The sequence below is a fragment of the Delphinapterus leucas genome, chromosome 4, assembly GCF_059928025.1.
Source record: "Delphinapterus leucas isolate spDelLeu-1000000601 "Yukka" chromosome 4, BTC_Dleu_Yukka2, whole genome shotgun sequence".
Lineage (NCBI taxonomy): Eukaryota > Metazoa > Chordata > Mammalia > Artiodactyla > Monodontidae > Delphinapterus > Delphinapterus leucas.
In genome coordinates, this window is record NC_143132.1 from 129490764 (window position 1) to 129507378 (window position 16615).

At 43.0% G+C, this 16615-nt stretch overlaps 1 pseudogene; it reads left to right on the plus strand.

Annotated features, from left to right (window-relative positions):
* Positions 1-11106: 11106 nt before the first annotated feature.
* On the plus strand, positions 11107-12232 carry LOC111179145 (multifunctional methyltransferase subunit TRM112-like protein pseudogene; annotated as a pseudogene).
* The last annotated feature ends 4383 nt before the right edge of the window (positions 12233-16615 follow it).

Genomic DNA, 16615 nt, shown 5'->3' on the forward strand with positions numbered 1-16615 from the left:
GTAGGGGCTGAGGGCAGAATTGTGGGGCTGTCGTTCAGATTCTCTTCAGCTGGATTGTTCTCTGACCTGCAGATAACATCTCAGTTTCCTTCAGCAAAGTGTAGACATTTCGCTTCCCCAGAGCATCTCCATGGAAACTTTCCTGACCCCCACCCCAGGCTGGGTTGGGTGCCCTTCTCTCCTCTAGGATCCCACGTTTCCCTTTGTCATTCCACTTACTTGGTTTTCTTTGTATTTTCTTCTCTTTCCCCAATTCATATCCCTTTCCCAAAATGGGAAACTCTGGAGAAAAGGAATTTGTATCTTAAACATCTCCATATTCTCAGAACACAGCGTAGATCTAGGCACATAGGAGACAAACAAGCAAACTCTTCATTTAACTTAGAACAGCTATACAAGCAGGACCTGAGTTGATAGGTCATGGAGACTATCTGTTTGTTTCAGCTCCCATTACAAATGTGGTTCCTTGACTTTCGATTTTTATCAGTGTGGTTTGAAAGGAAGCATTGACCCTGTTCTCTGATAAACTTTAAAGAATGTCTAAGCCTTAAAGACATATAAACACTAAAGAAGAATCAATTTATTCTTCCCAGATGAACTCTAACCTGCTTTCCAAATATATTACTTTTCTTCATCCTATCCAGCAACCAGAAAGCTACGTTAGTTACATTCCTTGAAAAGAGAGATGGCCAAGATTCGCATCCCAAGTCTCTGGACAATCTACTTCCCACATGTGCCCGATGGGTCCTCCAAGCAGAAGAGCAGAATGATCACACCAGGAAAGTTCACTTCTGAAAAATGCTGCTCCCTAACTACTCTCCTGCCTGGGGAGTGGGCTAGAGAGTGGGAATCATCTGGGACCCCTCCTACCCCTCTGGTTTGAGGTCTATACCAGAGGCCCAACCAATCGGCCTGTTCCTGCCCTGATTCCCTCTGGTTCCTGCTTGGATAATGTCCACTGAGCAGGAGGCATTCTCAGACCTGTCTGACCAGTACCCCTAAGAGGTGGACAATGGATGTTGTCCATCTTTCCTCCCTTCCATTTCTGGTCCTAACCCCTTTATCCCACCCTACCTCCCTGGGGGAGAAGGTGATGGTCTCTGATGGCCCTTGATCTTGATGGGTTTTGCCTAGACCTCAGCTCATCAGGAGCGGAGCTGGGGGCAGAGATGAGGCCAACAGTGGGAGGGTGATTACAGTTACACATAAAGCAGGGTCACGGAGGAAACCTGAGAAATAGCAGCCCGAGCCCTTTCTATCACCACATTTTCTGCAGTGGTAACTCAGGTAGAAAGCAAAAATGACAGTCTGCATGGGAGTAGCCCTGATGCTGAATCCTGAAGAGGAGCCAACACAGGTTTGAGGTTTCAGGTTCCAAGGGACCGGATGGTGGTCAACTTCTGTTCCATGGGACCTGTTTCAATCACTTGGAGGATGTAGGATCCAGTGACAAAGGCATCCTTTCTGGCCAGATCTGGGGTGAAGACATCTGACCACCCAGCAGGATGAACAGGCCCAAGACAATGAGCTGTGAGCTCCCAAAGGCACAGAGAGAGCAGCCAGTGCTCTCAGCACTGAGAGAAAACCACAGTCCTTCACATCCTCCTCCTTACACTCCAATCCTCCCCAGATGCAAGACCCTCAGCCTGACCTGCTCATGTGCTAGAGGGACCCACGCCCACAGACATAGATGCAGAGTGAACGAGTACAAGTCAAGAGCATGAGGAGGGACCAGGAAAAAAGCTAGACCTCTTCTCAAGGGGGAGGTTTAGTGAAAGAAACAGAAGAAAAATTAAAGTTCATAGAAACTGCAGAAAGCTGTACAACTAAAAAATAAAAAAGGAATTTGGGGGAAAAAATTTTTTTTGACCACGTGGCATGTGGAATCTTAGTTTCCCGACCAGGGATCAAACCCGTGCCCTGTGTAGTGGAAGAGCAGAGTCTTAACCACTGGACCACCAGGGAAGTCCCTGGGTAAAATTTTTAAAAATCTGAATTGAAAAATGCACTTGCAGAACTAAGAAATAGAATTGATTCAACTGAAAACTGAATTGGTAATATGAAACATCAAGTAGAAGAACAGTCTTACTACACAAGACCAGAAAATCCAAAGAAAAACAAGTGAAAAGAATAAGAGACGTGGTGGATAGATCCAGGAGACCTAAGATGCAAAATGCACAGTTTCAGAAAGAGATAAATGAACAGACCTAGGAGAAGCAAAAATGTTTAAAAAAAAAAAAAAAAAGGAAAAACTCTGAGTTGAAAACGACGTAAATTTTTAAACAGGAATAATGAAAAAAAGGATATACATTTGAGAAAATTTCTAAACTTTGAGGATAAAGAGATTTGCTTACAGGCTTCCAAGTATGGCAAGAAGCTTCAACTGCAAGAGAATCAGAGCACAACAGATTTCTCATCTGCAACTTTGGACACTAGAAGACAGTGGAACAATATATATTTAGCTTTTCAAGAAAAGTATTGTGATCCAAGAATCTTACGCTGTCCAATAAAATATTCATACAGGAAGAGAAAGATTGTTTTTCAGCTCAAGAAGACTCATAATGAATGCCACCCAAGTATATTTCTAAGTAAATTACTTAAGGGAGTACTCGAAGTTTTTAAAAAATTAGAAAAAAATCTCAGCATAAGATATTCAAAGAGTAGGAATTAGTAAAAAAAAAAAAAATGTTAAGTCCCCATTCTGTTCCTGGATAGAGTGGTGAGCAAGACACAGCCCTGTCCTTCAGAAACTCCTATTCAGGTACTCAGTATTGTGAAGATTTGGTGGAGTGATCTGGAGGACAAGGAACTGACATGCTGGCTCTGTTTGGCAGAGTTGGGGATGGCATTTGAGTTGAGAACTGAATGTAAGGAGGAGGCAACCTTGCATACTTATAGAAGAAGAGCATTCTGAGCAGAAGAAACACAGTCTCTGTGAAGAAAATTACCATGGCATGTTCTGCTCATTCAGAAAGAATGGGTGGCTGGCCATCGGGTACATGGACCGAAAGGGAGGAAGAGAAGGTCAGGGAGGAAGTTAGCAAAGACCACCACCAACTCACTGAAATCTAGGTTCTTCTTATTCCAGGACACTCTGTTAGATCAATCCTCCAGTCTCCCGAAAAAGTGTGTGTGATCACGAGAGTTTCCAGCAAGCACAATATGAACAGAAGTGCTATTCGATTCTGCCTCATAAAATCCACCCATATGCACTCCTCCCAGCTTTTCTCCCTCCTCCACCTAGTTAGAATGAAAATGACCCCTGAGGTGACTTTGAAAGAGAAACACAAGTTGAAGATGACAGCAGCCTGTATCCCTGAACTTTACCAATCAGTGCTGGTATGTGGGCAAGAAACAAACATCTCGATGGTTTGCGCCATTGTTGAGTATTGGATAAATTTGTTTTAGCGGTTGGCACACTGTGACCACCACAGGCATGCAGGATCTTGTGGGACCGTAGTACAGGGTTTAATCTTCTCTCCAGGTGTAATGAGAAGGGCCAGAGATATAATGGGACTGGGAAGGGGAAGAAGTTCAGTAAGAAAGTGACACAATCAAATTTAGATTCTTGGTTCTAAGGGCAGGGATCAGTCAAGAGGCCATTGCCATAGTCTTGGAGAGAGACCACTGTGGCTTGGAGTGGAGCTTTAGAAATTGAGATGCCATGATGTGATTCAATTAAGAGAAATTTTGGAGCTAAAGTTGATAATTTGGATGCAGGATATGTGAGAAAGAGGAATAAGGGATGATTCCTGAGTTTGAGGTAATTTACAGAGATGTGGACAATTACAGTAGAAAGAAAATTTGAGGAATGGGAAACTCAGATTTCTGTTTTTTCCTGTTAAATCTGAGATGTCTATTAGACATCCAAGTGATGTGTGAGATATATGAATCTTGCGTTTCACACAGTAAATGAGACACTTCAGTGTCTCTTTTTCTGAAGCCTGTGACTGGGACCTCTTAGGGGAGACTGTTGGTAGAAAAGAGTCTGGCATTTAGAATTCTGGTTGGCAAGGAGGAGCTGGCAGTGAAGGCTGAGGAGTGCTACTGAGGTAGGAGAAAGTCTTGCAAAGTGCAGATTCACAGGAACATGGTGAGATTTTTCCCAGCAATGTTCGGCTGCACTGGTATAAGCGAGGAATAAGCAGATCATTGGTTTTAAGCAATTCAGGCTTTTTCCAATCAAGTACTTAAGCAGAATGTATAAGTTTCCTAGGGCTGCTGTAACAATACGGTGGCTTAAAGCAACAGAAATTTATTCTTTCACAGTTCCAGAGTCTAGAGGTATGAAATCAAGGTGTGGGCAAGGTTGCATCCTTCTGGAAGCCCTGAAGGAAAATTCACTTTATGCCTCTAACCTAGTTTATGGCAGCTACCTGCAATCCTTGGCAATTCTCGGTTTTCTTTGGCTTGTAGACACATCACTCCAATTTCTACCCCCATCTCCTAACTCTGTGTCTTTCTGTGTCTGTTTCCTCTTCTCTTGTAAATGGCATCTGTCATTTGATTTAGAACCTATCTTAATCCAGGATGATCTCATCTCAAGATCCTCAATTACATCAGCAAAGATCCCTTTTTCCAAATAAGGTCACATTTAAAGATTCCAAGTGGTTGTTCCTTTGCAGGGGGCCACTAGTCAACTCACTATAAGGTGCAAAGGTCAAGTGAATTAAAAGAATTTGCAAGGGGGCTATAGGGCTGGATCATGGAATCCAGCTGGATGAGGAGGGAAAGAAGAATAGGAGAGGGTCGTGCAGAGTAAAAGACTGGTGACGTCAGAAAGGGAGAACCAGACAAGGGAGCTAGGGAGGTGGGGTGAAAGGGGGTGATGACATCACAATGGCACAGAGAGTTCAGTTATTGATGATGACAGAGTCTGGGGAATGGGCACCTAAGGGAGTGACTGCGGTGGCATCTGAGAACATTCCATTGGAGGAGAGGAGGGCATGGGACTCAGAGAATGTTGGCTGGGTCACCAATGTGGGTGATGAAGCCCTCAGAATGATGATGGGAGTAGAGAAGGGGGATCAGTAAGCCAGGTACCAAAAGCATCAATGAGTGAGGGACAGACAAGGGGTTAGGACAGCAACTAGGAGGACTGAGTAAGTAACAGTTATGACTAAATCAGAATAGATGAATGTAAGGGATTAAAAGATGTAGGATATTCTATCAAAATGAAAAAAACAAATCTAGGAATCAAAATTCCAAAGGATTCCAAGAAAACCCAGGAGTTGGTGGGGGGTGGGAAACAGAGACAATGATGAAGGAAACACATTCTAAGAGCTTCATTTTGATGAGGGATGTGCAGCTGGAATTGAATTGAATGCAACTACTAAAAAGTCTTCTCTTGGGAAATTGGGATGGTTAGTATATTGATAGAGAAATACAGATTTGAATATACTCTTCAAAATATATGTAGATACCCAATGAAAAATGAAACATCTAGAAAGGGATCCAAATCACCAGAAGACAAAATAGTAACTGAAAAAAAGGTGTATCAATGAGGTAAAAATTGGTTAGGGGAAAAAAAAAAAAACAGGAACAAAAAATATATAATAGCACAAAAAGAACACAATACGATAAAATAAGGCCAAACATGTCCTTTTTCAATTATGGTCAGTGTATTTAATGTCCCTGTTAAAAATAGTGATAAAAAATCATTAGGCAGTCATTAAAAACAATCGTGGTGATTATTTCATGGGTGTACAATTGTGCATTTTATATATGTATAGTTTATTGTAAATCAATTATACTTCAATAAAGCTGTTTTTTAAAAAACAACAAAAACTCTAAGATTGGGTGTAAAAACAAATTCTAATTTTATGTTCTATGCATACATCTAAAAAAGGCAGAGGAATCTTGAAAAGAGGGGTGGCAAGTGCAAACAAATAGAAAATGGGGCTGGCAATATTTATATCAAATAAAGTGGATTTTGAGGCTAAAAGTATTGCAAAACAATATAGGTATATTTTAATGATAAAAGGTGAAATCCACAAAGATGTTCTATAGACAAAAAGCTTTAATGCACCAATAACATAACTTTAATATATATAAAGCACTGACTCCCAGAAATACAATGGAGCGGCAAATCCACAATCACATTAAGAAACTCTAATACACCTTAATACACTTCTCTCAGAACTTATAAAATCTAGTAGATAAATATGAAATAAATCTGTAGAGGACTTGAATAACAATTAACAAATGAGTTAATACACAAACAGACATGAAAATTACACTCAACAAATGGAAAATGTACATTCTTTTCAAACACCTTAGAACTTTGCTTATATATTAGGACACAAGGTAAACATCAGCTACTTACAAAACAAATAGAAATCATAAAATAAAACTAGAAGATGTCAAGAAAAACTTAGCCCATAAAAAGTAAACAAACAAAATTCCACTTGGAAATTTTGAAGCCTCTTTTCTCAATCATCTTGAATTAAAGAAGAAATCAAAACTGGAATTTTAATTAGAAAAAAAGGAGAAAAATTACATGTTAAAAACTTATGGGGGGGCTTCCCTGGTGGCGCAGTGGTTGAGAGTCCGCCTGCCGATGCAGGGGACACGGGTTCGTGCCCCGGTCCGGGAAGCTCCCACATGCCGTGGAGCGGCTGGGCCCGTGAGCCATGGCTGCTGAGCCTGCGCATCCGGAGCCTGTGCTCCGCAACGGGAGAGGCCACAACAGTGAGAGGCCCGCGTACAGCAAAAAAAAAAAAAAACAACAGAAAAAAATCTTATGGGAATCAGCCAAATAGTGATATTTAGTAGAAAATGTGTAACCTTAATGTTATGTTTTAGGAAACAAGGAAATTTTTAAATAATGAATTAAACACCTAATTCAAGAAAATAAAAAGAACCCAGAATAAAATGAAACGAGATAGAAGGAAATACAATTAAAAACAGAAATTGTTGAAATAGAAAACAAAAAGAAAGCCCTGTGATCAAAAATAATAAAATAAAAAGGTTGTTCTTGGGAAAAAGTTTCAGAAAATGGAGAGGTTATGCCCTTGACAACAGAAAAGGCAGTAAATCCATCAGGAATGACCAAAAAAAGATAAAATTGCAAATAAGAAGGTTTTAAAATGTTAAGACAATGCACTATAATTATTTAGAAAATCTAAAGGTGAATGATTTCTTAAGAGAATATTTTTCTTAAGAAAAATTCTTAAGAATTACCAAACCTGACTCAAAAAGTAGAAAACCTAAACAGTCAAAAAAAACAGAAAAAGTTGTCACCAAAGATATGTCTCTAAAAAAAGGCTTTTATGCAGAAGCAGAAATATAATGTTGTACATATGAAACTTATATTAGGTTATAAATCAATGTTACCTCAATAAAAACAAACGCAAACCCAGAATATTTCCTGTACTGTACCAAAAAAAAAAACCCAGCTCAGCACATTTATAATTCACAGTGCAGTGGAGGCTGTTTATTAATCCTGGCTCTGCTACTTATTGGTTGTGTCACTTTAGTATGGTTGTCAGCTTTAGCAAACAAAACTACAGTACACCCAATTAAATTTAAATTTCAGACAAACAGCAAATAAATTTTCTGTATAAGGATTCCCATTCGTACGTTGGAGCTTTTCCCACTTTAGATTCTGCCACCTGTGGCCTCGTTGAGGTGACTACACTCTTTCAGCCCGTCTCATGTAAAACAGGCATTTAAAGAAGATAGTAAATGTATATAAGGGCCTATCATACCTCGGGGACTATTCACTTCTTCTTCCACTGAAAGCACTGCTGTGGCAGCCAAGCCTTGGGTGGTTTTCCCTGCATAGGTTTTTCCCTGGGGTGAATTTTTATGTGTGCTCTTCCCTGGTGAGAAATGATAATTAAGACAGAGAAACATTGCCTGGTCTCTGCCTCTGTCTCCTTTGGTTGCACCATTTCCCTTGGTGGCCAGCTCTCAGAAACCAGAAGAACACTGCCTGCTCCCCTAGATCACACCCCCTCCCCTAAAGGACCCTTGCCCTTTGAGCCCACCTTAGCGCCTCAGCCAGGCCTTTCTCCTTCAGCTGCTCAGGTGCCCACACCTGGCCCCCTCATCTCCCTCCATTTCCAGCCTACACTGGGGTGTTTCTGCAGGAGTGGAAAGGGTCTACTTGGCCTTGTCTCAGTCTCTGGGCTGCAAAGCCATTAGGAGCTGCTCTGATGATGAAGCATTCCCACATCCTCAGCCCCCATCTGCTTCCCTGTGCACTGGCCTCTGCTTCGGCTCACTGGAGCGGCTGGTATACAATCCCAGAGCTCCACACCTTCCTCAGGTGCCTTTTAATTACACTTTACAGGGGCTGCTAAACATTAAGGACTCTACATTAGGGATCGTGGAAGGAAAGGCTTTATTTCTACATCAGCTGAGCTCCTACTATGTGCCAGGCACTAGGCTAAGTCTCTTGCCACGTACTTTTCTCATTTAATTTTCAGATTATGTCATTAGAGAGGTGTCAGTATCTCCGTTGTACACATTCAAAGGCATAGGTTCAGAGAGTTTAAGTGTCTTGTCCAGGGTCATGCATAAGTCAGTGGCAGAGCTGGAATTTAAATTCAAGTCTCATTGACTCTAAGTTTATGACTCTGTCTTTTCAATGACCTCACACTGATTGCCAGCTGTGGAAACTTTGCTTTAATAGGTGTGTGTGTGTGTGTGTGTGTGTGTGTGTAAGATTTTTAAACTTCACATAGATCTGGGTCACTTCTGTTTTCTCCAGCCTCCTGGTATCCTTCTTGCTCTCGGTTACAGGTTTGTGGCTTTGCCTTCCTATCTATTCAATCCCATGGTCAGCCAGCTCAGAAAGCAGCCCATGGACAAAGGAAAAGCGAGGTTGCCACTGCCTGTAGCTGCTGTGGTGAAACAGATCTCAGGATAAAAGCCTGAGTCTCCAGGCAGTGTCTTGCCTGAAAGCACGGACCCTTACTGAGTGGGAAGCAGCCAGGCTGGGAGGCACCTCAGACTCGCCCTCTGCTCTCTGCACACATCAGCCACCAGGGTCATGTTGGTGTGCTGACCAGACCCCGAGCCTGTCTCCTCTTTCATTTTAGTTCTCTCCCCTCTCCCCCTGCCCCCACCCCACTCTTTCTCTCTAGGGCTGCCATAACAAAGTGCCACGGACTAACTGGCTTAAACAACAGAAATTAATTTTTTCATGGTTCCAGGGGCTGAGAGTCCAAGATCAAGGTGTCAGCAGGGTTGTTTCTTCTGAGGCCTCTCTTCTTGGCTTGTAGATGACTGTCTTCTCCCAGTGTCTTCACATGGTCTTCCCTTTGTGTGTCTGTGTCCCAGTGTCTTCCTATAAGGTCATTAGACCAATCACATTGTGAACTGGCCCATCCCAATGACCTCATTGAACTTATCCACCTCTCTAAAGACCCTGTCTCCAAATACAGTCACATTCTTTGGTGCTGGGGGTTAGGGCTTCAACATACAAATTTTGAAGGACAAAAGGCAGCCCATAACACACTCTCTCTCTCTCAGACACACACACAAATACACACCTATTACTAGGTAAGACTGAGGCTATAACAGTCTCACTGGAGATTCCTGTCTCCCAGGTTTTCTTTGGAAGAGAAACTCAGTGCCTCAGCCACTGGCTCCTTATTACTAAGAGGGAGGAACCATGGGTGCTGGCCAAGGGCTGGGGATGGGGAAGGTTTCCATGAGTGCAGAGGGCTTGAAAGGATGCTGGAGATTTCAGGGAGGGCTGGTGGGCCTGGTGCATTTCTCACTTGTGAGTGTGCAAAGACTGAGAAGAACAAGGTAGGAGAAATTGGGACCCATCGTTGACTAGTTTCAAGAACTGGAGTCCACGGTCATGTTCATAGAGTCTTCAAATCCTCAACAAGGGTAATTTTTCAAATTTGTGTTTTCATTTGAATGATCATGTAAGAACATTAACATAAGTACATCCTGAAATATCAAGATGACCACCCAGATGCAAGGGCTGCCATTTCAGTGCCCACGTTGTGTTCATTTCTATCGTTGTGTTAGTGCCAAAGAACACTATTCTAAGTGCTCAGAGCCAAAGAGAAAATAACATATTTGAATCTATGCATAAATATAATGTTTATGCAAAGCGAAGTCCAAATAATGGCACAGCGCATGATATAAAGTGGAGTTTAAGTTAATTACTTATTAGAAGAGAAGAAGAGAATTGAATCATTACACGGCACAATTAAAAACTTGACATGCAGAGGTAGTCATATATCTTAATCCATCACTCATCATATTAAATTAACAATAATTAATGTTACTGGTTTTTAATCAATTTAAAAAATTGGTTGAATTTGTTAACCAAATTTTTTAATTGGTTTAAATTTCTTAATTTGTTTTGATTTTTGTTTGTATAGCCTATTGCTCTAAGAATTTGAATGTAGCTTTATGTTTATATGCATTTAAGAAATATATTAAATTTAAGTCCAGACTTGTACTTCCAGTTAAGATGAAGTAGATTGTATCAGACTAATTCTCTGGCTAAGAAAAACTGTAAGAGGACTTCCCTGGTGGCGCAGTGGATAAGAATCCGCCTGCCAATGCAGGGGACACGGACGGGTTCAAACCCTGGTCCGGGAAGATCCCACATGCCGAGGAGCAACTAAGCCTGTGCGCCACAACTACTGAGCCTGCGCTCTAGAGCCCACGAGCCACACTACTGAAGCCCGCGTGCTTAGAGCCCATGCTCCACAACAAGAGAAGCCACCACAATGAGAAGCCCATGCACCACAACGAAGAGTAACCCCCTGCTCGCTGCAACTAGAGAAAGCCCGTGCGCAGCAATGAAGACCCAACGCAGCCAAAAATAAATAAATATATATATATGTATATATATATATGTGTATATATATATATATATACACACACACACACACACACATATATATATATATAAGAAAAACTGTAAGATAACAATCCGAAAACAGCTGTTTGTTGGCATCAGAGAGTAAACAAAGTATCTAAGACTTGAGGGAAATGCTTTGTGGTGAGCCTTGCATTCAACAGGGTTTTTCTCCTTGAATCATTTATCAATTCCTGGCTGGGAGCATAGAGTCAGGAAAAAACAGAAACAATGTTCTAAAGTATCCAGTAGCCTCACTGGGCTGGACAGACGCAATTGCAGTTCAAACTACAAGGAAACCAAGACTTGAACCCCAAGACCCTGGAAAAAGAAGAACCACAGAGAGAGAAAGCTAATATTGAACCTGAATTTTCCCTTGAGTCTTTTTGATTTCCAAGCTACATGTTGTATGAGACACAGTGAAACCAAGTGGAAAGTAGTTGCCAAGACAGTAAAAATCTAAATATGGACTGTTGTAGCCTCATGGGGCTGGCAAGGCCTTCAAACCAAAATTGAAGTTCGGGGCCTGCCATGAGCGAGGCCCTGGTAAACACTCAGGGCTTCAGGTGAGATCCTAGAAAAGTTATGTCTTAGGAGTAAGGGCAAACCAGAAGCAGAAAAGCCTCCCCTCAGTCAAGGTGATCTTGCCATATCCTACCTGCTTACAAGAAGCTTTATTCTCTTTCTGGTTCTAGCCTGGCGAGAGAAAGTGGTGGCAACATGGAGCTGCTACCCCATAACCTGCTGAGCTCACATGTGTGGACGGCGGGGCCCCATGGCTTCTCTCCCCATCTCCAGGCCACCAAGGTCAACACCAACCCTGAGGAGCTCAACCCCAGCTTTGTGGCACATATGATACCCAAGGTGGAGTGGGCGACCCTTCTGGAGCTGGCTGATACCCTGCATCCAGCTGAGGCGTCCATAGGGCCAATCCACAGTGTGAGTAGGTTGAGAAATTTCTGAGGAAGATGCACCACCAACTACAAATGTGTTGGAGGGAACTCTGCCATGTCCAGAGCCTGGGCGTCTGTTCCCCATCAGCGGTAGGATCCTCAATATGATGCTAAGTGATGAGAAAACTGAGACTCAGCTATACCAGGCCCTGGGTTTTCATTCTGTGACCATGTATATCTTTGTTTATATGTATCTTGTGCTCTGGCTGGATCATGTTCATCCCCAATCCTTGACCCAGTGACACACCAAACACACATTTTCTTGAGCTCAATATCAATATATATATATTCTTCTCATTAAAGGTTGAAAAAAAAAAGAAGGAAGATGATGACAAATACATATTCTTCTCTGAGGAAGAAAACAGCAAGTCTCTAAAACTTTTTCAACACAATGTCCAGAATTAGATAAAGAAAATTACCAATCATGTCAGGAAACAAGACCAAATCAGTGAAATCCAAGAGAAAAATAGTCAGTATCAGTAGGCCCACAGGTGAGCTAGATATTGAAGTTACTGATAACTTTAAAATAACTATGTTATGTTCAAGAATGTATATAAAATAGAATGCATAAATAGAATATAAAAATATAGACTATTATACCGAGGAATTATGATCTAAAAAAAAAAGTCAAATAAGAATCCTGTACCACTAACCTCTCTAAGCCATTGCTTAGTCTAGAGACCTAGGCCTTATTCTTGATTCCTTCACCTTCCTCAGCCTATGAATACACCTCTGCTTCACTCTCCATTGCTACTGTCACTTCCCAGTTAAGGCCAACCTCGTGTCTCACCTACAGCCACACTCCATCCCACAGAATGAACTTTCTCTCTCATAAATCTGACCGTTCCTCTTCATAAACTCATTCGATGGCTCCCCTCTTGTCTTCAGAATAAACTCCAAGCCTCTTCCTGTGTGCTACCAGGCCATACATTACCTGACCGTGGCTTTCCTCTCTAGTATGTATCTTGCTTCTTCAACACTCCAAACCCCTGCAAGCACTCGTCCTTCAACTACAGGCAATTAACTTCAATTACCAAATGCACTGTGCTTTCTCCACCTCCTGAAAAGTACATACACTAGTTCTTTTTTGTGACACTTTCTTTCCCTTCACTTAGAAAATTCCTACCCACCCTTCAGAAATCTTGTCTTCCAAGGAGGCTCTCTATGGTCCCTCAGGACCTCTTTAGGCCCCTCTCCTAAAATAACACGCCCTTTATCATGCCCTCTGAGAGTCTGCACAACAGCTCACATATTATAGGTAAGCCTGAGGATGTCATTGCCACCATCCCATCGACCAGACAGATGGCACTGCAGCCGGGGTTGCGATGAGAACAGAAGCTCAGCATATTTTAGAAAGGGATTCAGCCCACCAATGAGCCCACACAGGATCCAAGTAATGACCTTGAGACTGTAGTTGTTTGCCTCCACCCACATGGGTCCCTGGAGTGAGATCCGTCTCCGTGGAGAGCTGGTAATTACAATCAAGCCCAGAGCCTCTGGAGCCCCACACCCCTTCACACCAACCCAAGGATAGCTAAACACCAGTGTTCCATTTCCAAACCCCACGAAGGTCACGAGTATAAGGAACACATTCCCCAAGGGCCTGTCTTCAGATTACGAAGAGTAAAGCTAGCTGTTTTCTGGCTGCAACTGCTTTCCAAATGGCCTATAAACGTCTATGTTCTTCCCCAAAGTGACCTTTTCTCTTAAAGCCTACTTAGGGTAATCAGCTCTGTCCTACCCACCAACTGGAGCTGGGCTCAGAAAAGTCCATTCAGAGTGACTATACAAACATAAGGACAGCTAATACTCCTCCGTGGATGTTGCACAGACTCCGGAATAGATGAGGCTGTTTTCATCAATAACGAATCTGAGATGGTCTTCAAGCCCCTGCTCTTAAAACCCCAGTGCACACTGATCTCTAGCATGGCCACGAGTGGTGCACATCGTCCAAGGTGGCAGCTTTAGAAACAGCTGCAACAGTAATAATACTAGTAAATAAGTGCTACTAAAATTTTTATATGGCTTTACCTTTTCACCTTCACGATGAGCCTCTAGACTGAGCCCTATTATCTCCACTTTGGAGGTAAGGAAGTCGAGACGCTCAGTACTTGTCTAAGGTCACACAGAGGCATGCAGCCCGGATTCAAAGTCAGGCAGATCTGACGGATGCACGTATCTGATGACTATTTTCCCTGATGTGGAAATAACTGTTCTGGGCACAAGTTGATCCCGTTCCTCTGGGATGCTCTGGACTCCACTAGCAAACAATGTGCCTGGGAAGAGGCAAACACAATTTTGAATTCTAAGCTTATAAACCTAAACTAAAAAAGTTGTAACATCACAATAGGTCGAGAGTCAAAGCCGTTTTAACTCTAGGATATTGTCTGCTGAACAGGAATCTGTTTCTACCCTTTTTAAGGTCTCCCTTTTCAAGAGCATCTCTGCTGTCTGGATGACATTTGTGTCAAGCAAACTCCCTCGGGTAAGGAGCACCAGGCTCCCCCCACCCGCCGAGATCAATCAACCAAATGGTTGTGTGCCTGAAATCTCCTTCCAAGGAGCACAGGCCCTCATCCTCTGACTACACTTGATGGTACAAGATAAAGTGAAAAAGAAAGCTTCGTAATGATGATACACTGCGTCCTGCTGCAGCCACAAGGAATGAAAAACTCACTGCTGCCGAATTCACAAGACAGCCAGCGACAGCCCAAGTTCATTCCAAGGTAGAGACATTATTAACTTGTGACCCAGCCTAGGAGCCAGGCAGCTGTGAAATGTTTCAGTTAAAAAACAAAAAAGAAAAAGAAAGAAAGAAAAAAGACTCCAGAACATATTGCTGATAAAATGTTTACACTCAGTTTAACAAATTTTATAGTAATGGTGCTTTAAAAATGTGTTTCTCATGAATGGCTTTGCGATACTAAATGCAAATAAGGACATAATGAGTTTGGAATTGAAAACAGATTACCTCTGCCCTGGAGTTGATGGTATCAGCACATTTCCCACCCCAGCCAAACCCACATGCGTGGATTTGCCGTGTGACTCCTGGCAGATCCTATAAATTTCATTTTGGCCACCTTGTCGAGTTACATGGTTACTGCTGGAAGGTTCTGTATGGCTGTAGGTGCCGTGGCAACAGACCAGACACTTCTAACCAAAAAAATGACCAAAACATCCTAGGGATTTGGTAGTTGGCCATGTAAGCACCATGGAAACAAGAGAAACTGAGGAAAGTGACATAGCTCCCAGACCAACCTCAGAATGTTTGGCCTGGAATAAATCTGAAACAGAGAGAAGTGTCAGTTTTGCATGGAAGCATCAGAGATGTGATTTTAACCCAGAGAAACGCAGCACAACTTCGAAGCATGATGGGGCTGGATGCTGAAGTGCGAGCCAGGGCACACGTGAACCAGCCTTTCAGGCAGGACCCTGCAGACCCTAGGGAACACCTGTGTCTGTGAGGCTTTCTGTCCCCATAGACTCTGGACACAGAGAAAGGAAGAAGCTCAGTTTCATGATCTATGATAACTCACACTCAGTAGTCCCAGGCACGCACCGTGACGCTGCCTGCTCAGGCCTCAGCCGCTGGCCGGTGTGGAGGGCGAGAAGATAAAAAGGGTGACATTAGAGTGAGCAGAGAACTCTCATCAGGGTGCAGAGCACACAGCCGCTAGAACGTCAGGGCATTAGGTGGAGTGACCAACACGTCTCCGATTGCCCCGAACTTTCCCCATTTTAGCACTGAAAGTCCCCGTCCCAGGAAACCTCCCAGTCCCTGGCAAACCTTAGCACAAGGGCACCCCGTGCAGAGAGGAGCAGAAGCTGTAGCCTCAGCAGCCATTCCTGAATTAAACTCAAGGCAAATCACGCAAAGCTTGAGGGAGGACTGCAAAGCCTCCTGAAAGGCGGTGCTCATGATGGATGTGGAGGGCTTGCAGAAACAAAACCCAACAGCTTGGCACTGAACATCTGGAAGGAGACAGTGGCCGTCCCAGTGCAGGCAGCTCTGGAGTATTCATGATTCACAGTCATGAATAGGAGGGGCTGGAGGAGGACCAGTCCAGGCTGGCACGCCGGCTCTCCAAAAATTCCTTGCAAGACTTAGAAATGACGATTGGAGCTCACCATGTATCTCTTATAATTTATGTATATGACAAGAGTATTTATTTCTCCTCTGTGTGTGTGTGGGCCGGGCTCCGTCACGTTCAATACATTTTTCTGTCCACCTCACAAAGCCCTTATTTAAAGAACCCTCTGGGATCATGACCCACGTGAGCGGGCTTGGCCTGACCATTGGAGTAACATTCTGGTTCAAATTCTGCTTTAATCTCCCTGATCTGTGCCCACCTGCACATCTCCCTTATAGAGCTCTGTCCTGACGAGGGTCCTGCAGTCTCAGTGTGTGTCCCTATTATGCAAATAGGATTTCACAGCCCAGGCGGTGATGGGATTCAGGCAGAGGCCAGGGTGATTCATCTCATGGATCCGAGTGAGGGTTTACCCGTTATTCATTCCTGACAGAGGCCACGATATAAAATTACCTTTAAAAAAGACTTTGAACATCATAAGACCTCATGATGTTATTATATAAGGGACAAATATAATTATTAATGAGTATCATTGTAAGAAATTAGAGTGGAGTTTGATCCATTCTTCCTCTCACCCCTCGTGCCCTTTTAGGCCCTGGCAGACGGAGAACATACAAGAGATGTTAGCTAGGAAGGGACCTGCAGAGGTTACACTCATGGGTCAGACAGGTGCCCACTAACCCCCAAGGCACAAGAGTCCCCTAGACAGACTGGGCTGGAGAGAATGCTTTTCT